The sequence below is a fragment of the Mauremys reevesii genome, linkage group 25 (genome assembly GCF_016161935.1).
Source record: "Mauremys reevesii isolate NIE-2019 linkage group 25, ASM1616193v1, whole genome shotgun sequence".
Lineage (NCBI taxonomy): Eukaryota > Metazoa > Chordata > Testudines > Geoemydidae > Mauremys > Mauremys reevesii.
The window spans coordinates 19595655-19613132 of record NC_052647.1 but is presented as its reverse complement, the minus strand read 5'-3'; the positions used below and the strand labels follow the sequence as shown (position 1 = coordinate 19613132).

The 17478-nt window shown below is 46.2% G+C and overlaps 1 protein-coding gene across 9 annotated transcripts in view; it reads right to left on the bottom strand.

The window, feature by feature from the left end:
• Positions 1-17478, bottom strand: part of VDR (vitamin D receptor) — a 112677-nt gene that overhangs the window by 93785 nt on the left and 1414 nt on the right. For 2 of the 9 annotated variants that reach the window (XM_039514334.1, XM_039514327.1), the window contains exons 1-2: positions 13780-13820; positions 5648-5759 (exon numbers count right to left, since the gene is read on the bottom strand). The exons of 2 other annotated variants lie outside the window; for them this stretch is intronic. The gene's annotated coding sequence lies outside the window, so the exon portion shown is untranslated. Of the gene's footprint in view, positions 1-3383; positions 3514-5647; positions 5760-11114; positions 11162-11701; positions 11721-12425; positions 12600-13779; positions 13836-17478 lie in introns of those variants that run through there. 5 more of the 9 variants (XM_039514330.1, XM_039514331.1, XM_039514328.1 and 2 more) reach the window with 5 other exon arrangements.

The following is a 17478-nucleotide window of genomic DNA, read 5'->3' as shown; positions in this document are numbered from 1 at the left end:
GGTTACATACCATAGTTAGTAGTTCTGCAATTTCATATTTGAGTTCTTTCAGAACTCTTGGATGAATACTGTCTGGTCCAGGTGACTTATGGTTTAATTTATCAATTTGTTCCAAAATCTTGTCTACTGAAACTTCAATCTGGGACAGTTCCTTAGATCGGTCACCTAAAAAGAATGGCTCAGGTGTGGGAATCTCCCTCACATCCTCTGCATTGAAGACTGATGCAAAGAATTAATTTAGCTTCTCTTCAATGGCTGTGTCTTCTTTGGAGGGCTCCTTATCACCCTGATCATCCAGTCGCTCCACTGATTGTTTGGCAGGCTTCCTGCTTCGGATGTACTTAAAATCTAACCACAAAAAAATTGTTTCTTGCTAGTTGCTCTTCAAAATTCATTTTTGGCCTGCCTTGTTATACTTTACTTTCCAGAGTTTATGTTCCTTTCTATTTTCCTCAGTGGGATTTGACTGCCAGTTTTTAAAAGGATGCCTTTTTGCCTCTAGCCATCTTTTTTACTCTGCTGTTTAGCCATGGTGGCCTTTTTTTGGGTCCTCTTATGCTTTCATTCATAATTTGGGGTATACATTTAGTCTAAGCCTCTATTTCAATGTTTTTAAAAATAGTTTCCATGCAGTTTGCAGGCATTTCACCCTTGTGACTGTTTCTTTTAATTTCCATTTAACTAGCTCCCCTCTTTAAAAAAAAAAAAAAAAAAGGTAGTTTTTTTAAATTAAATGCTACTGTGGTGGGTTTCTTTGGTGTTTTCCCCCCTACGAGGATGTTTAAATTTAATTACATTATTGTCACTATTACCAAGCGGCTCAGCTATATTCACCTCTTGGATCAGATCCTGTGCTCCACTTAGGACTACATCAAGAATTGTCCATCCCCTTGTGGGTTCTAGGACCAGCCACTCCAAGAAGCGGTCATTTATGGTGTCTAGAAATTTTTTCTCCCTGCATTCCATCTTGGGGTGACATATCTGGAATCAATAGGAGATAGTTGAAATCTCTCCTTTCTTATTGCGTTTTTTGGTTTTGTAAATGCTTTCATCTCCCTGGGCATTTCACAGTCACCATTCTGGTCAGTAGCATATTCCTATATTCTTAATATTCAAGCAGGGAATTTCTATCCATGAAGATTCTACAGTATCTTCACTTAAGATTTTTACTATATTTGACTCTATACTCTTTCACATATAGTGCCACTCCTCCATCAGCACAACCTACTCGGTCATTCCTCTGTATTTTGTACCCTGGTATAACTGTGCCCCATTGATTATAATTGTTCCACCAAGTTTCTATGGTGCCTTTTGTATCACTATCCTCATTTAATACCATTCACTGAAGTTTACCCATCTTAGTATTTCTTCCTACCATTTTTATACAAACACTTATTAAACTGGTCAATATTTAGCGGTGTGTCTTCATGTAATGTAACTGAATGGGACTCATTTGACTGTTTCTCTTCAGTTCCTATCTGTACTTTATCAACAGATATCCTCGCCTCTTTACTAGGATATAGAGTATCCCCTTTAATAAATCCTCCCCCAAGGAATCCCTCTCTGAGCTGCTTGCTCCTTTGTACTGGTCGGCTTTCCCCCAGCACTCAGTTTAAAGACTCCTCTAGGACCCTTTTAATTATACATACCAGCAATGTGAACAGGTTCTGTTTTTGTTTAAGTGGAGCCCATCCTTTCTAAAGTGCCTCCTTTCCTAAAAGGTTCCCCAATTCTTAAGCCTAAATCCCTCCACCAAAAGTCATCTCATCCACATGTTAAGATTCTGCAGTTCTGCCTGTTTAACTGGCCCTCTACATGGCACTAGAAGCATTTCAGAGAATGCTACCAGGGAGGTCCTGGACTTCAGTCTCTTACCTAGTATCCTAAATTTGGCCTCCAGGATCTCTGTCCCACCTTTCCCTATGTCACTGGTACCTGCTGTGACACAATCACAGCCTCCTCCCCAGCACATAAATCTAGATGTCTTGAGAAGTCTGCAACCTTTGCACCCAGCAGGCAATTCACCAGGAGCTTCTCCTAGTCATCACAAACCCAACTATTACCCATCTGTTTATAATAACTGAGGTCCCCTTCCTGGAAGGGGTATCCTCTGTGCAAGAGGATACCATGACATCTGAAAGGAGAGTCTTCCTCCACTTATTTATCAAGGCCCTAAATACCACAAATAATTTTTACATTTAAGCTTTATGCACTGAAAAATCCTACTGATTTCAGTGGGATTTCTCATAGTGTGTAAAATTAAACATACTTAAACTTTTGCAGGATCTGGTCCAAAGAGACATGTTCAGGGCTGTGTATCTCTCGTACTAGAGTCATGGTCTGAAAGTAGGACTTAAAAAGAAGCAAACCTTTCAGTTGTCCATTAGAAGTTTCTTAAACTTAAAGATCATACTTCAGTCTGAAAATTTACCACCTACTATTTAATAAATAAAGCCTGCATCAACAACAAAAGATTATTGAATGGAAAGAGAAGCTGTACTTGTAAACTAAAGAATTCTGTATTAAAGAACAAGAGAAACATGCATCATGGTTTAAACACATCTCTAGTTTTCGTAAAGACATTTTAAATATCAATTGTATCCGGATGTCCGCCCCCTTAACTAACCAACCAAAACAGAGATTATGCATCTGACGAAGTGGGTATTCACCCACGAAAGCTTATGCTCCAATACATCTGTTAGTCTTAAAGGTGCCACAGGACTCTCTGTTGCTTTTAACAGAGATTAAAGAATCCTTAGAATACAAGGGAAAGCATAATACCTATTTAATATCTGCATCAGTGTCAAGTAACTATAAGTTGTTGACACTACATGCCAAACTACGACTACAGTCTCATTACTGCCCTTATTCCTTGGAGTGGGGCGGGGGGGGGGAGAAATCAGAAGGTTTTTTTTTTTTTATTATGCAAGAAAATATTGCTGAAATTGTTATAAATAGCTCAGGGCCAAGTTAAGACCTTCAGAACTAAGGGGAGGGGGGGGGAGGAGAAAGGGAAAGAAAAAACAACAACAAAAAACCTCTTTGTTCCTAATTTGAGGGGGAAAATTATGTCAATGTAGAACATTTAGTAATGCAAAAATGCAGGGAAATAAAGGCTAAAGAGAAGTAAATAACTGTTAAACTTAGTAATTATTAATTACTGTCATTAGGAAAACTTTTCTAAAACAAGTCTTACTGTATTTAAGAGTGTATTACAAAGGCGATTGTCTCTTGCCTGCCTTAAGAACACTATTGAGAAAAAAAATCACACTTAATGCAGTGAATGTCACCTGAATTTAGCAAAATTGGAGCACCAAGACTAGGGGGGAGGAATTTAAGGATTGGGTAAATCACTAAGCTAGATAAAAAGAAAGGTTATTTACCTTCAGTACTTGCTCTCTGGCAGCATGCAGCTATAAGATGTTCCGACTGCCAGCTCTGTGCCTCCAATGGACAGACTGGTGGAGCTGACTAGTAAACTGAGAATATAAAACTCTCAGCAGAGCGGCAGTCATGTGACTTGAGGGCAGAGTCAGAATGCCCCAGCCCTCAATTGTCAGTTCCTTTTCTAGTAACACCGCTGACGACTCACAGGAAACAAGTGGGTGAAAGTGGATTTATTATGACCATGTACCTTTGGAGAAAAGAATTACCGGTAATTCTTTTTCCCCTTCCCAGGGATGAGTTTTTGATGAGAGACCCATTCCTATAGAAAAAGTCAAACTTCCAGAATCTGAACGATTTACAAGGTTATGCTCAGAAAGCAGCCTGACCAATGACATTTGGGGCTGGGGTAGCGAGGCTATGTGTTTTTACATGAGGGCAGAGAAAACTTTAGTCACAATTAGAGACAAAAAAAGCTCCTCTTCCCGTTCACCAAGAGGAGGAGAACCTTACTAATCTGGGCTTATTCCTGAACATTCATCTCTGACCCGCAAAGGACACATTTACATTAAGCATGAGTAGTCCCATTAACTTGAATGGGATCTTCACATGTTTAAAGTTAGTGATCAAGTCCTTTACATAGTCTCTCCCCAACCTCAAAGCTTTTATAGCAGAGAGCAGTTGTGAGGTTTTGTATTACCGAGATTTCATTAGTTTCAAAATATTGTCACATTTTGCTAGGCTTGAATTACAAGCTAAACTACAGTTACTTAAATGAAGTAAGTATCATATGCAATGCAACAGCCTTTGCATGTTCATTAACTATCATATCAGCAAGTAATTAATTCACAATGCATCTTCTGGTTGTTACTGTGAACTATTATTATTATTATTATTAGCAGAATTACGGTAGCACCTAGAGGATCAAGATTGGGGCCCCATTGTGCTAGGCAATGAACACATACAGGAAATGACTGTACCTGCCTTGAAAAAGCATGCAGTCCAAGTAGACAAGGCAGACAAAGAGCAGGGGGAGAAAGAGAGAGAGGGGCAAAGTGACTTGATCAAGGTCACCCAGCAGATAAGTGCCACAGACAGAGACAGGAACAGAAACTGAGTTCTATGAACTCCCAGTCCAGTGCTCTATCCATTAGGATATTAAGAAGATTCAGCCATATCGGAACATGAAGGAGACAAGGCCAGAAATAATCAGACAAGAAATAAATCATAAATAAAAAAAATCAATCATGTCTGAGCACACAAGCCTGAGATAACTACAGTTTGAAATGACAAGCATACTATTTTGAGCATAAATACAGATAAGAGCTCCACACCTGAAATCACAGGATTGCAGGGTAAGCAACATGGTATCTACTCACTAACAAAGACTGATACTATATTGGAAAAGATATCTCCTCAGAACACACAGAATACAAATCTGAACAAGCCAGCATGATCTCCATACTCTTAATGTAAGCCAAGATTTAAACTATAGTATGATATAGTATTTTATTATTCAATATTAAAGTCAATGTCTTCCCAGTTTGAGAAACCCAGCCTTCTGGCCAGCAGTATTAACAACAGTAATATATCTATGGATGAAAAGTGCAGTATAAGGGCTCTCACAGTGCTTTACAAAAGGAATTAGTCATTACCATTTCCATTTTACACATGAAAGATTTGAATCAAACAGGTTAAGTGACTTGACCAATGACATACCACCCTGTCAGCATATTCATGGACTCTACAACTCTTTTACAGAAAAAAGACTGAGGCCATGAAAGGGACTTAAATTGGGTGTGATGCCTCTTTATGATGCCAGCGTGGTATGTAAGACCCTTATAGGGCAGGGGTTCTCAAACTTAATTACACTGTGACTCCCTTCTGACAACAAAGTTACTACATGACCCTGGGGTAAGGGGCTGGAGCCTGAGCCCTGCTTCCCTAGTTTGGGGCGGGGGGGGCGGAGGAGGAGGGACAGCTCAGGCTTCAGCCCCAGGTCCCAGCAAGTCTAATGCTGACCCTAGCAACCCCATTAAAATGGGGTCCCGATCCACAGTTTGAGAACCGCTGTTATAGGGTAACTGAGAATTCAGGTTTCTGAGCTGAAGTAACTCATTTTTCTGAATGTCTGTTTCTGTTAGAGACAACGTTTAGAGTTGACTTTTAAAGCCAAGACGACCAAAAGCACAAGAGTAATTGTTGGATATTTGTAATTCTGCAAGACTCTCTTCTATACAAAGTATTTTAAAGAGCTACTCACCAATGTTCTATCAACACGAATGTTTCAGAGTCAGGATACAGAACACTTATGTTGGCACCTACTGACACGCCAGGCAAGAGGTATATAATCCTAGCAACAAGGTGGGTAGTCTCTAGAATCAAGATGCATGTATTAATATTTCAGGTAGTCATTCCACGAGCTTTTTAGTCCACATTTGCAACAAGCTATAACTATGAGTTACTTCCCAAGGTTCGGTTTATATTGATAACATTAATATCATGGGTGTGGTGGAGCAAAGTAGTGTTTCTGAATGACCGCCGATTCAGCAAGTTACTTAACTACATACCTATCTTTAACCCCATTGAATTGAATGGGGCTGTTTAAATATCTTGCTACGTTGGTGCCTAAATATGGAGAGTAAGATGCTACTTGTAGTGATCAAGAGATCACTATGAAAAGTGGTGAAGGTTGGATCTCAGTCTGTATATTGAGGAAAAGAGGCACGATGTTGGATGTCTCTGGCCCATAACAGAAATTAACAACCTTAACACCAAGCCATTATCATGGCTCCACAATATGGTAATAAAAAATATATATATATATATCTTAGTTTGACCAAGAAGGAAACCCAACAGCTAATTAAATGGATTGCCTTGAACCCCTTCCTCCTCTTTCTGCCCCTTAGCCACAAGAGATTGAAATATTAACTGACATATCTGAATATACTAAATACAAAATGCTAAAAGGTCAAAGAAAAACTCCCATATAACAACTAATATCAACCAAGGAGGATTTAAAGCACTAGGCATATCTAGTATTTTAGCCCTTTTTTCCCTCTTTGGATATAACCAAACAGATTCATCTATCTTAAACAGCAAAGAACATTAACTGGTATGTATCATTTTTTCCACTGATCATCAGTGACTTGCTTATTTACCTTTTGCTAAGTAACACCTGCTAGTGTAAATCAGCTTTAAATGTGTGTGCGCACACACAAATTAAGCACAGGTAACTAGTCGCTTCTAGTTTCTGGGTGCCCAACTTGAGACAGCTTCGGGCCCTATTTTCATGGGCTGTGAACACCCTCAACTCCAAGTGAAGTTGCTGGAAGCTCAGCACTACTGGGAAAAGAAAGATCAGGCCCAAATTGGACACCAAGAAACCGAGGCATCCGAAGTCAGAAGACAATGGATACAGGTGTCCACATCAGGAATCTGAGAACATCCTTCACATGGCGCCCAGGCTGAATCCAGTGATTAAGGCGCTTCATTTTAGAAGTCTCACTAAGACTTCCCCACAGCAGCTCCACCATCCTCATCCACCCAAGCTATTCTAACCCATTGTATATTCCAGAACATGTCCTCAATAACCCTTAATTGACCCAGAATGCCCCGACAAGCTTAATTACTAACAGAAGATAGCAGCATTCTAGTTTTCCTCCCTTTAGTCATCTTATTTGCTACAGAATTTAAAAAAAGAAACACAAAACAAAAAAAACCACTTTAAAACCAACAAGGGTCTTTGACCTGGCTTATCTGGCTGGACTTTTGTTCCCTTTCTATCTTGCAGTTTATATTCGTGTTCTGGTTTACCAGTCCCTCCCTCCTCCCCACAAGTACAGACTGTTTCCACATGCCAGAGTTGCTGTTAATAACTCTCTCACTGACAATAGATCAGCCATTTGTATTATCAAAACTACCTTCTTTCCATGGGCTATTGAAGTGTTTGGGAGCCATGTTTTCCCTCCACCCAATCAAATTGTGAAATGCTGTTGCTGTAGGGATTTTCACCATAAAGAAGTACATTTCTAAGGCTGTGCGGGGGTTGTATAAGCTGACTACATCAAATATTAGTTTCTAAGAGAGGGATTTAAGTAGGTTAGCACAGAATAATCTTGATGCATCCCCTCCCCTCTCTCTGCGAGAAAAATGTGTAAAAGTTTCTAAGCCTAGCCACCCAACTTCAGGTGGTTTGGGGACAGGCAGGAAAGGTAAAAATGAAATGATCTCCTTGGACCCCACATGGGCAAAGCCCCTCTTTCCCACAAGTTTTTCGGCAGCAGTAAGAGGTTAACAGTTATTTAATGAGAACATGACGTTTCTGTACACTTTGTTAAACATTTTTAGCAAAGTTAGGGTGTTGTGCGCTTTGATTTACAATTAAGAGTTTATCCAAAAAGGGAAACGAGAATTCTGGTGATCTTCCTACTAAGGTACTTGCTGGGATGAGTTAGTAAATTAGTTAATAGGGCCAGTAGATTAAAACATGGATAGTTTCTGTGATCTCCTAGGAAACAGGTTTAGATAATTTCCACACAGACAGGTGGTGTTGATTGGATGTTGAGTATACTCAAAGCCAAGAGAGGAAAGGTCCATATTTATTGCCAGTTGTTTTATCCTACCCATCCATCCAGGTTCTCTACAATTCCATCCCTTTGGAAAACGTGTTTTGGCAAGTTAGGCATCTTCCTTTCTTGGGCATGTTCCTGCTTCTCATAGAGTAAGTTCCCACCCATTTTATAATGGAAGGCAGAAGCTAGTCTCACCTCAGCTCACGAGACAAACAGTACCCTAAGTTTCCTTCAGGAAAATTGTCCAGTCCTTATCCTTCCACAGAGGCAAAGGGAGGGTAGTAGCAGCTGCCTATACTTCTATGTCTGCATTCAGGGTTGCTCAGTATATACAGAATCAGGTCTTTCAGCAAAAGCCAAAGGAGACAGCTTCAAGGAGAAAGATACTTAGGTTTATGAATGGCTTTAGAGAATGTATCCTAGTTAGTAAGTACCTTGACGGACCTTCTTTTGCCAAGATAACCAGGTACCTGCTACTCCAACCTGACCCAGTGCCCTGGGTGGGTGTGTACACACACACACACACACTAACTAAATGGTGCTACAAAGATTGGTTGAGGGATTCCAGATGAGCGCATTCTTGGATTAAAGTTCTGCTGTAGCAGGAGAGTCTGCAGGGAAGCCCAACTTCCCTGGCAAAGATGGCCATTGAGTAAGAGGGAGTACTCAATGCACAGTAGGATTTCCAGAAGTGTCCATGCACGTCTTGGAGCATCAAGTGCCCAGGAACATACCCATCTAATGTATGCTAGCAAGAGTTCTTTTAAAGGATAAGGTGGCATTAAATTCTACATTCTTTCCACAGGACTATCCCAGGCTCTAGCTACTCTCTGAAAATATCTCCACAATTTAATCTGGAGCAGAGCTAAATCTCTGAAGTCTAGATTAGTTTGACATTAGCTCTCTCCAAAAGACCCATAGGTAGCTGACAGAATAAACCTGACAAGGACTTGAAGTTGCAGGCTTGTTAAACCAAATTAAAGTTTTTTTGGGTGGGGGGCAAAGGGGGAGAAGTTCAAATGCCCACGAAGCCAGTTTTGTAAAACTGTCAGCTCTGACTAGTGTAAGCCATGGCCTACAGCATGGTATGAAAGACATTCACACTTGCCTGTGGCGAGCAGAATTATTTCTTGGGCAAATTCCATCAGCTTTCACAGAACCTAAGCTTAAAAACCACACAAAGCAATCTCAGGCACTTGGGTCTGCAAAGCTGCATGTAACCAAGAGTGTTGTCTTCCTCAGGCAAGAGACAGCTTTTGTTCCTCTGCTGATGCTCAGGGCTTTGCCAATGCGGCAGAGTGAGAACTAACCAGTCTTGCAACACCATAATTTTAAAAAGGTAAGCATTTGGGAAGTTTCCTTAGCTCACAGGCCAATACAGTCACATGGATTTTACAGAGCACGATGGTTTTACAGTCAACGCTGATCTTATGAATTATATACTAGCTAGAATAGTATAACTTTAAACCCCAAAACTCTGAGAGTATACAGCTTAAACCCCAGGACATCCAGCATGAACCACTGCAGAGTAGAGGCAAAATGGGCCCTCCTCAATATACCCAAGAAGGTGAAGGAAGCTCTAGAAGTACGTAGGCAAAACTGATATTCCTATAACCCTCAAAAGTAATGTTGGATTCACTCTTCCCCTTCTGCCCATGTCTCCAAGAGTTGCAGGAAGGGTCATTTTAGCACATCTGAAATCTACCCTGGATTATTGCCAGTATGCCAAACTAAGTAGATCTAGCTCATAGGTCAAGCCAAAAATATATCCCCCACCTTTAATTAATCTGGAGCACAGCAGCCTCTTCTGGACTCTAGCTCTGCAGTGCCATTGCCCTCTTCATCAGAGGTACAGATGGTAGCAGCAGGTCCCAAATCCTAAAATCTCCCTAGTCTTGACCAACTAAAAAGAAATGTGTTTGTCATGGAGCTCACTGTTAAATCCCATGATTCTCCATCTTTTCCTTGAGCTCAGGATTTTCCAGCCAAGTGAGAAGTTTTGCAAACTCTGTTTTTTGTTATCTGATCATTCTTTGTCCAACTGCCCAAGATTCCAATACTTCTTCACAGAAGGTTACAGGAAGTTTCAGGTGACTTGCTTTAGTTTTGGCTAAGTTACAGAGGTATAAAAATGCTTTTAAACACATAGTCAGCACTTTAACAAGGACAGAAATAGCCACTTCACAAGTAGCAGTTATATTTTCAATTTGCATAGGGTTATGTTATATAACCATCTGTCTTAAGTACCTTAGTATCTAGGAACAAAAATTAGTAAAAAGCAAACTGTACAGAAAGCAATTCTCCTCATGATTCAAGAATTTAATTTTTAATTTTGTTTCTGAAAGAGTAAATCTGGATTTCTGTTGCATGGTTCCATATCTTGAGGTGATCACAAGCAAGACTGGTCTCAGTCAGCCTCCAAGCAGTCTTTTCTTGGGGTTCTCCAACTGCATAATCCCGATACAGCACAAATCACTTGGGTGAGTTGTGGGCAATGAAGTGGGGTCCCAACATTGCCAAGTCCCAACATAGGAAAGCTTTTGGAGATTAAGACCAAGACGGAATTTGTTCTAGAAATTAACGGGGGGCCAGTGGCCTCCTCAGAGCACCAGGGTGAGAGTTTGCATTGGCTTTTGTTGGTGAAGACACTGGAAGCAGTTGCAGATTCCATATGGTGGTGAAGCAACTTAAATTGAAAGTGACGAAAACAGAGTTTACGGTCTACTGTAGATCCTTGTCTATAAGATAGCCAGCCAAAATGCATCCTTGCAGAATACTTCTCATCTGAGGACAGTAGCTTTTTAGGGGGTGGAGGGAGGACAAGCAAGTACTTGAGTTATTTGCTAAAAGGATAAGAGAATAGGTTTTCATGCATGTTTTATAAGGCTCCTTTAAAAAGGACTGAGAAAGTGTCACACAGATTTCTGTGAATTTAACTGCTCATAATACATTTTAAGTAAACTTTTACAGATGTAGTATTCAGTACGGTTTATCCTCCCTAGCCATGATTAGAACAAATACACAGCTCAAGTCTCTAGGCATATGGTTACAATCATTCTGATCTGAGTAACATGATAAGTTTGCATTTAGGGTACAGTTCTATCAAAGTTGTAGTGCTCCTAAAATATTTTTTGCTAGAGTAATCAGGACTCTTACCTGTCTCATAATAAGATTAGCTTGCACCTTCCTGCATTTCAAGTTTGCTGACAGATTTCAGAAACAAAAGGCAAAAAAAAAACCCACAACTTACTTAGAACACAGAAAATTCTTATCTAAATGACAGAAAATCTGCCTCACAGCACGAACACTTTCTCAAGCACTTTAGACTCAACATCAAGAACTGCAACTCAGATTCAGTTTGTAAACTGCCAGTATTGTGGTGGGGAAAAGAGGCTTTAAAAAAGTGAGCAATAAGTGACTAAGCTTTACATAATTATTCTGTCTCTGGCAGAGGATAGGTTACATATTCTTTAGTGACTGTACTGTTGTAAAAGTATTTTTCAAGGCCTTTATCCCATCCTCCCAGATACTAAGCCAAGAGAGCCTACTGACCCAGCTCACACCTGTTGTACTGCAGATGCAAGAGAAGAGTATGTGTGAATGGCAACACCTACACTGGATTCTGCAGACTCCATACTAAAGCTGAACTCTGAGCAAAGTTCCCCTTCAGAAGGAACTGCATATGATCCTGAACACGCTACAACTTTTTAAACTGAGCCCATAAAGGAAGATGAGTCACTGACCTCATCTAGTGTGGGAGGAAACCAAGCCATGGAACAGAGGAAGCCCAGGCAGGGCTTTTCATAAAATTAGCTTCTATGGAACCTTACTGTAATATCAGAAGACAATCAGACACCAGCACTTTGCTGTTACTACATCAGCAAGTTATAGCCCCAAAAGGAGAGAAAAAACAACAATCATCCTTTAATATTTCACATCTTTACCCCAAGCAGAGACTTCTAACCCAGCCTACTCATTCCCCCTTCCCTCCCTGCCCAAAAAAGAAATTTCTCCCTCTAGTTACTTCATCCTGTCCCAATGGGGTCCAGAGATGCCTTAATCTCTTACCCATGTCCCAGACAACTCAGAGAGAGGCACACGGTTATGAACAGGGGAGTTTACCCTCACAAAAGAGGAAAAATCCTGGCAATTATATCCCAATAAGGCAAACTTCTATCATTAGGAATATATTGGACCAAGTCACTACAAATCTAGAGTTTCTCAGAACTAGAGAAAGAGAATGCAGGGATTCTATCTGGATTGTAGTCAGGCATTCGATACAATGCCTCACAAAAATCTCAATTGGAAAGTTAATTCAAATCGGCTCAGATAGAACAACTCCCGTGGATTGCAAGTTGGCTGGAAACCCATATACAAAATGGTTATGGCAAGTAGCACCCGGGGAGATACTGAGAAACCAGTGTTAAGACATGTCTTAATATGCTCATTAATTAATATTTTGCTTACCAACTCTTCTAGATAATGATATCCACATGGTGATCAAACCCCAAACACAGCATGTAACTATCCTGGGTGGGCTATGCCCACCTGACAGATACCTGAGGTGTCTGTTTTTTCTTAACACTTTGACAACACTTGTATAATTTGTAATCCCAATAAAGTCTCATTAAACTGAACTGACATTCTTAGATTATTAAATGGGAATGAGCTGCAGACACCACTGGGGATGGAGAACACGGGTGTGGGTGTGGGTGTAGAGATTAGATACATGGGCAGAAAGTTTTAAAGAGACTCAACTTAGAAAAATGCAGCTAGTGTATTGGAGGGGCGGGGGTGTGGAGAAGGGAAAATCTAAATCAGATCTGTCACAGAGACAAGCAGCCAAGGAATCAGTAATGTTGAAAGCCCTTCTTTACAAGGGTAGACATCAAATTAGCCAGTAGCTTGCATTGCTATGCAGCTGCAAAATAAAATAAAGTGAACAAGCTTAATGCAATTTTAGGCACAAGGAGGTGTGTGAGGCCTTCTATACAACCACACCAGGAATAAGGCATTCAATTCTGGGCACCAAATTACCAGAAAGAAATTGACAAAGCAACAGGAGCTCAAGTGATTAGCTATGGAAGAGATTAGGGGGCTGAAGGAATCCAGTAGGGAGGAAAGATTAATAAGTGAGTGGAGTTTGGTTAAGTGACTACCTGAAAAGGGGGGCGGGGTTGTTAAGGGAACCACCAGTCTACAAGTGCATGAAGGGTGTAGGCAGGACTAGAGCCCCCCACCCTCCAACATGCTATAAAATCTCAAAGAGGGAAGGGGGAGGAAGACTCACCCCCATCCTCACCCCCACCTCTGCCTATTCTCAGCCAGGCTCCCCAGGGGTCAGGGAACTCAGTCCCCCCACCCTTCCCGCTCCGCACAGAACAGCTCCCTCACACGGGCCCTGGGCCAGGGGGCAGAAAGCACCCACCCCACTACACAAGGGAGAAATTGATAACACCCCCCCCCCCAAGGAGACCAGCCCCATGGTGGAGGGGAACCTCAGAGCCAGCCCCCCCCGCCCAGCGGGACACCTCAGAGCCAGTCAGCCCGCCCCCCCAACCTCCCCACGGGGGAGCACCTCAGAGCCAGCCCCCCCCAACCTCCCCACGGGGGAGCACCACAGAGCCAGCCCCCCCCAGCCCCCACAGGGGGGCACCTCAGAGCCAGCCCCCCCAACCTCCCCACGGGGGGGCACCTCAGAGCCAGCCCCCCCCGAGTCCCCACGGGGGGGCACCTCAGAGCCAGCCAGGCAGTCACCCCTCGGGGGGGGGGGGGAGTTGAGCCCGCCGCCCCAGGAGCAGCGCTACCCCCGGCTCGGTACCTGCGCGTCCCGGTGCCCCAGCGCCAGCTGCTCCCCGCCAGTCACCTCCCCGCACCCACCCCGCGCCCGCCTTTTGACGGGAAGCTACCGGCTCCCCCGCCCCGCCCCCACCCCACCGGAGCCGCCAACGGCCCCGCCCCCGACCCGCCCCTCGAGCTCCGCTCCGCCCCCCAGCTGCCGCCTCCGCCGGCTGAAACTGCGGGTGGCCCCCGGTCTGTCCTGCCTCCGTCCCTGCTCAGAGCGGAGCCCCGCCCCTCCCCATCCCCCTCCCCTCTGCTCTGCCAGCCCCGCCACCCCAGCCCCTCCCCTCTGCTCTGCCAGCGCTGTCCTACCCCTCCCCACCCCCTTCCTTCTGCCAGCCCTGCCACCCCCCTCCCCTCTGCTCTACCAGCCCTGCCCTGCCACCAGCCCCCTCCCCTCTGCCCCTCCCCTCCGCTCTGCCAGCCCTGCCACCAGCCCCCTTCCTTCTGCCAGCCCTGCCACCCCTCAGTTCCCCTCCCTCTGCCAGCCCTGCCACCCTCCAGCCCCCTCCTCCGCCACCCCACCCTCCCCACCCCCTTCCTTCTGCCAGCCCTGCCACCCTCAGTTCCCCACCCCCCTGCCAGCCTGCCACCCTCCAGCCCCCTCCCCTCCGCCACCCCCACCCCTCCCCACCCCCTTCCTTCTGCCAGCCCTGCCACCCCTCAGTTCCCCTCCTCTGCCAGCCCTGCCACCCTCCAGCCCCCTCCCCTCCGCCACCCCACCCCTCCCCACCCCTTCCTTCTGCCAGCCCTGCCACCCCTCAGTTCCCCTCCCCTCTGCCAGCCCTGCCACCCTCCAGCCCCCTCCCTCCGCCACCCCCCTTCCTTCTGCCAGCCCTGCCACCCTCAGTTCCTCCTCTGCCAGCCCTGCCAGCCACACCACCCCCTTCCTCTGCCAGCCCTGGCCCAACCTCCCCACCCCCTTCCTCTGCCAGCCCTGCCCTGCCACCAGCCCCCTTCCCTCTGCCAGCCCTGCCCTGCCCCTCCCACCCCCTTCCTTCTGCCAGCCCTGCCCCCCAGTTCCCCTTCCCTCTGCCAGGCCTGCCCCCCTGTTCCCCTTCCCTCTGCTCTGCCAGGCCTGCCCCCCCAGCTCCCCTTCCTTCTGCCAGCCCTGCCACCCCCTCCTCTGCCAACCCTGCCACCCCCATCCCTCTTCTCTCTGCTCTGCCAGCCCTGCCACCCCCACCCCTTCCTTCTGCCCAGCCCTGCCACCCCCATCCCCTCCTCTGCCAGCCCTGGCCCAACCCTCCCCACCTCCCTTCCTTCTGCCCAGTCCTGCCACCCCAGCCCCCTTCCCTCTGCCAGCCCTGCCACCCCACCCTCCTTCCCTCTGTCCCCAGCCCTCCTTGCAGCCCACCCAGCAACCCCCTCCCCTCTGCCAGCCCTGCCCCTCCCCAACCCTCTTCCTCCCTCTGCCAGCCTTGGCCTGCCACCAGCCCCCTTCCTCTGTCCCCAGCCTCCCTTGCAGCCCACCCAGCAACCCCTTCCCCTCTGCCAGCCCTGCCCCCAGTTCCCCTCCTCTGCCACCCCACCACCCCACCCCCTTCCCTCTGTCCCCAGCCCTCCTTGCAGCCCACCCCACAACCCCTTCCTCTGCCAGCCATGCCCTGGCATCAGCCCCCTTCCCTACCCCTCACCACCCCCTTCCCTCTGTCCCCAGCCCCATTGCAGCCCACCCAGCAACTCCCTTCCCCTCTGCCAGCCCCAGCCCTCCCCTTCTCTCTGCCAGCCCAGCCCTGCCACCCCTAGCTCCCATTCCTTCTGTCACCCAGCCCCTGATTGCAGCCCCCAGCCCTCCACCAGCCTTGCCTTGCAACCCCATCCCATCTGCCAGCCCTGCCCTGCCATTCCCCAACCCCCTTCCTCTGCCAGCCCTGCCACCCCAGCTCCCTTCTCTCTGCCAGGCCTGCCCCACCCCCTTCCTTCTGTCCCCCAGCCCCTGCTTGCAGCCCACTCAGCCCTCTGCCAGCCCTGCAACTCCTGTCCCTTCTGCCCACCCCACCACCCAGCCCTTTCCCTCTGCCAGCCCTGCAGCCCCTCAACCCCCTTCCTTCCACCAGCCTGGCAACCCCCTAGCACCCTTTCCCTCCACCAGCTCTGCCCTGCAGACCCCCAATCCTTCTACCAGCCCTGCCCTGCTACCCCTGCAGCTCCCCAACCCCTCTTCCCTCCACCAGCTCTCTCACCCCCCAGGCTCCCCCATCCTCCACCAGCCCTCCTCCCAACCTCTGCCAGCCCGGTCTCGCTGCCCCCCCCCTTCCCTTTGCCAGTTCCACAGTCACCTTCCAGTCCCCTCCACCTCATGTGCTTCTCTCCCACCCCCTTCCAGCTGCCAAAATAATCAGCCAGGAAGCAGTTCATGAAGTGTTATCACTGAACTGTAGATTTGCTGCTCCAATCAAATTAGCAAGAAAGGGGGGAGTTGACTGATCCCCGAGGCTCTCTGCAGACTCAGGCAGGGATGGCTGCAGCAGTGAACCTTCCCAGTGGGAGCCAAGTATCTCTGCAGCCATGAGGACTAGAAACTTTAAAAAAAAGAGCCGAGATGCTGCACAACATGGCTACAGTCTACAGGCTGGTTCTGGCATCTGTATGTTTGAAACCCATGCTCTAGCCTAGCTGTCCCATATCAAATAGAGGAGGCTGACGGTCAGCGAAGTTACTCCTTTAGCCCAGTAGGGATCTGTGCTCTCTCCCCTACGGTCACAGCCAGCAGCTGCTCATCAGTAACTACCTGTGCCAGGACAGTGCATTGTACTAGCACGCAGAGCATTGTACTAGCATGCAGAGCAGAGCTCCCTCTCTTCAAAGGCTCTGCACAGGGATCGCTGATGACTTGGGGAAGGCCGGGAAGTAAAGGAAGCTTTCAAGTCAGTGGTTTCAAATAAGTGAACTTTTTAAGGGGAGCGGTTGAGATAGTTTGGGAAGTTTGTGAATTCTGCATGGTTTTGCAAACGGCCTCAGTGTAAACTGAATTAGCCCTTAGCAAGAGGGTCTGTCTCAGGTACCGTTCCGAGCAGGTGAGAGTAGTGAATATTTTTGCAAGTAAGTTCTAGATCAGGGCTGCCCTGCCTCAATCCAGTGTCCTTGCTCTTAATTACAGTGTTTTTCTGCTCCCCTGCTGGCTACCTGGCATGGCATCTGCTGGCACTGGTGCCCAAGAATGGGATTGAAAAAGGAAACAAAAACAATCCCATACCTCCCAGGCAGCTCAGAAATCACTGCCGAAGGTATTGCTGTTTTGCACTCACCCTCTCCCCCATCCAAACACATACCCAGATGCCAGACCCATTAACCCATTTTGCACCAGGTACAATACTACCATTCTGAGTGCATTTTGCACCATGCAGGGCAACAGAAAACCAGGCTCAGGGTGCATGAAAGAATCAGCACCTACTTCACAAGCTTCCTTGCTGAGCATCTCAGCAGAGCCCCCAACATGCATCCCATTCTAATAGGAACAGCACAGTTTCACCCAGCCTGTCTACACCACATTTAAAGCTGCTTTTTGGATGGTGGGATAGGATCACCGTCTAACACCTGCTAAGCAGCAATAACCAGGGTCACTGCTACCACCTTGCATCTATGAATTCAGTACTCTCCACTAAAACATACTATTATTAGCATGACTTTGCTCTCTTCACTTGTTTGTCTCACACAGCTGAGACCTCTTGCCTTT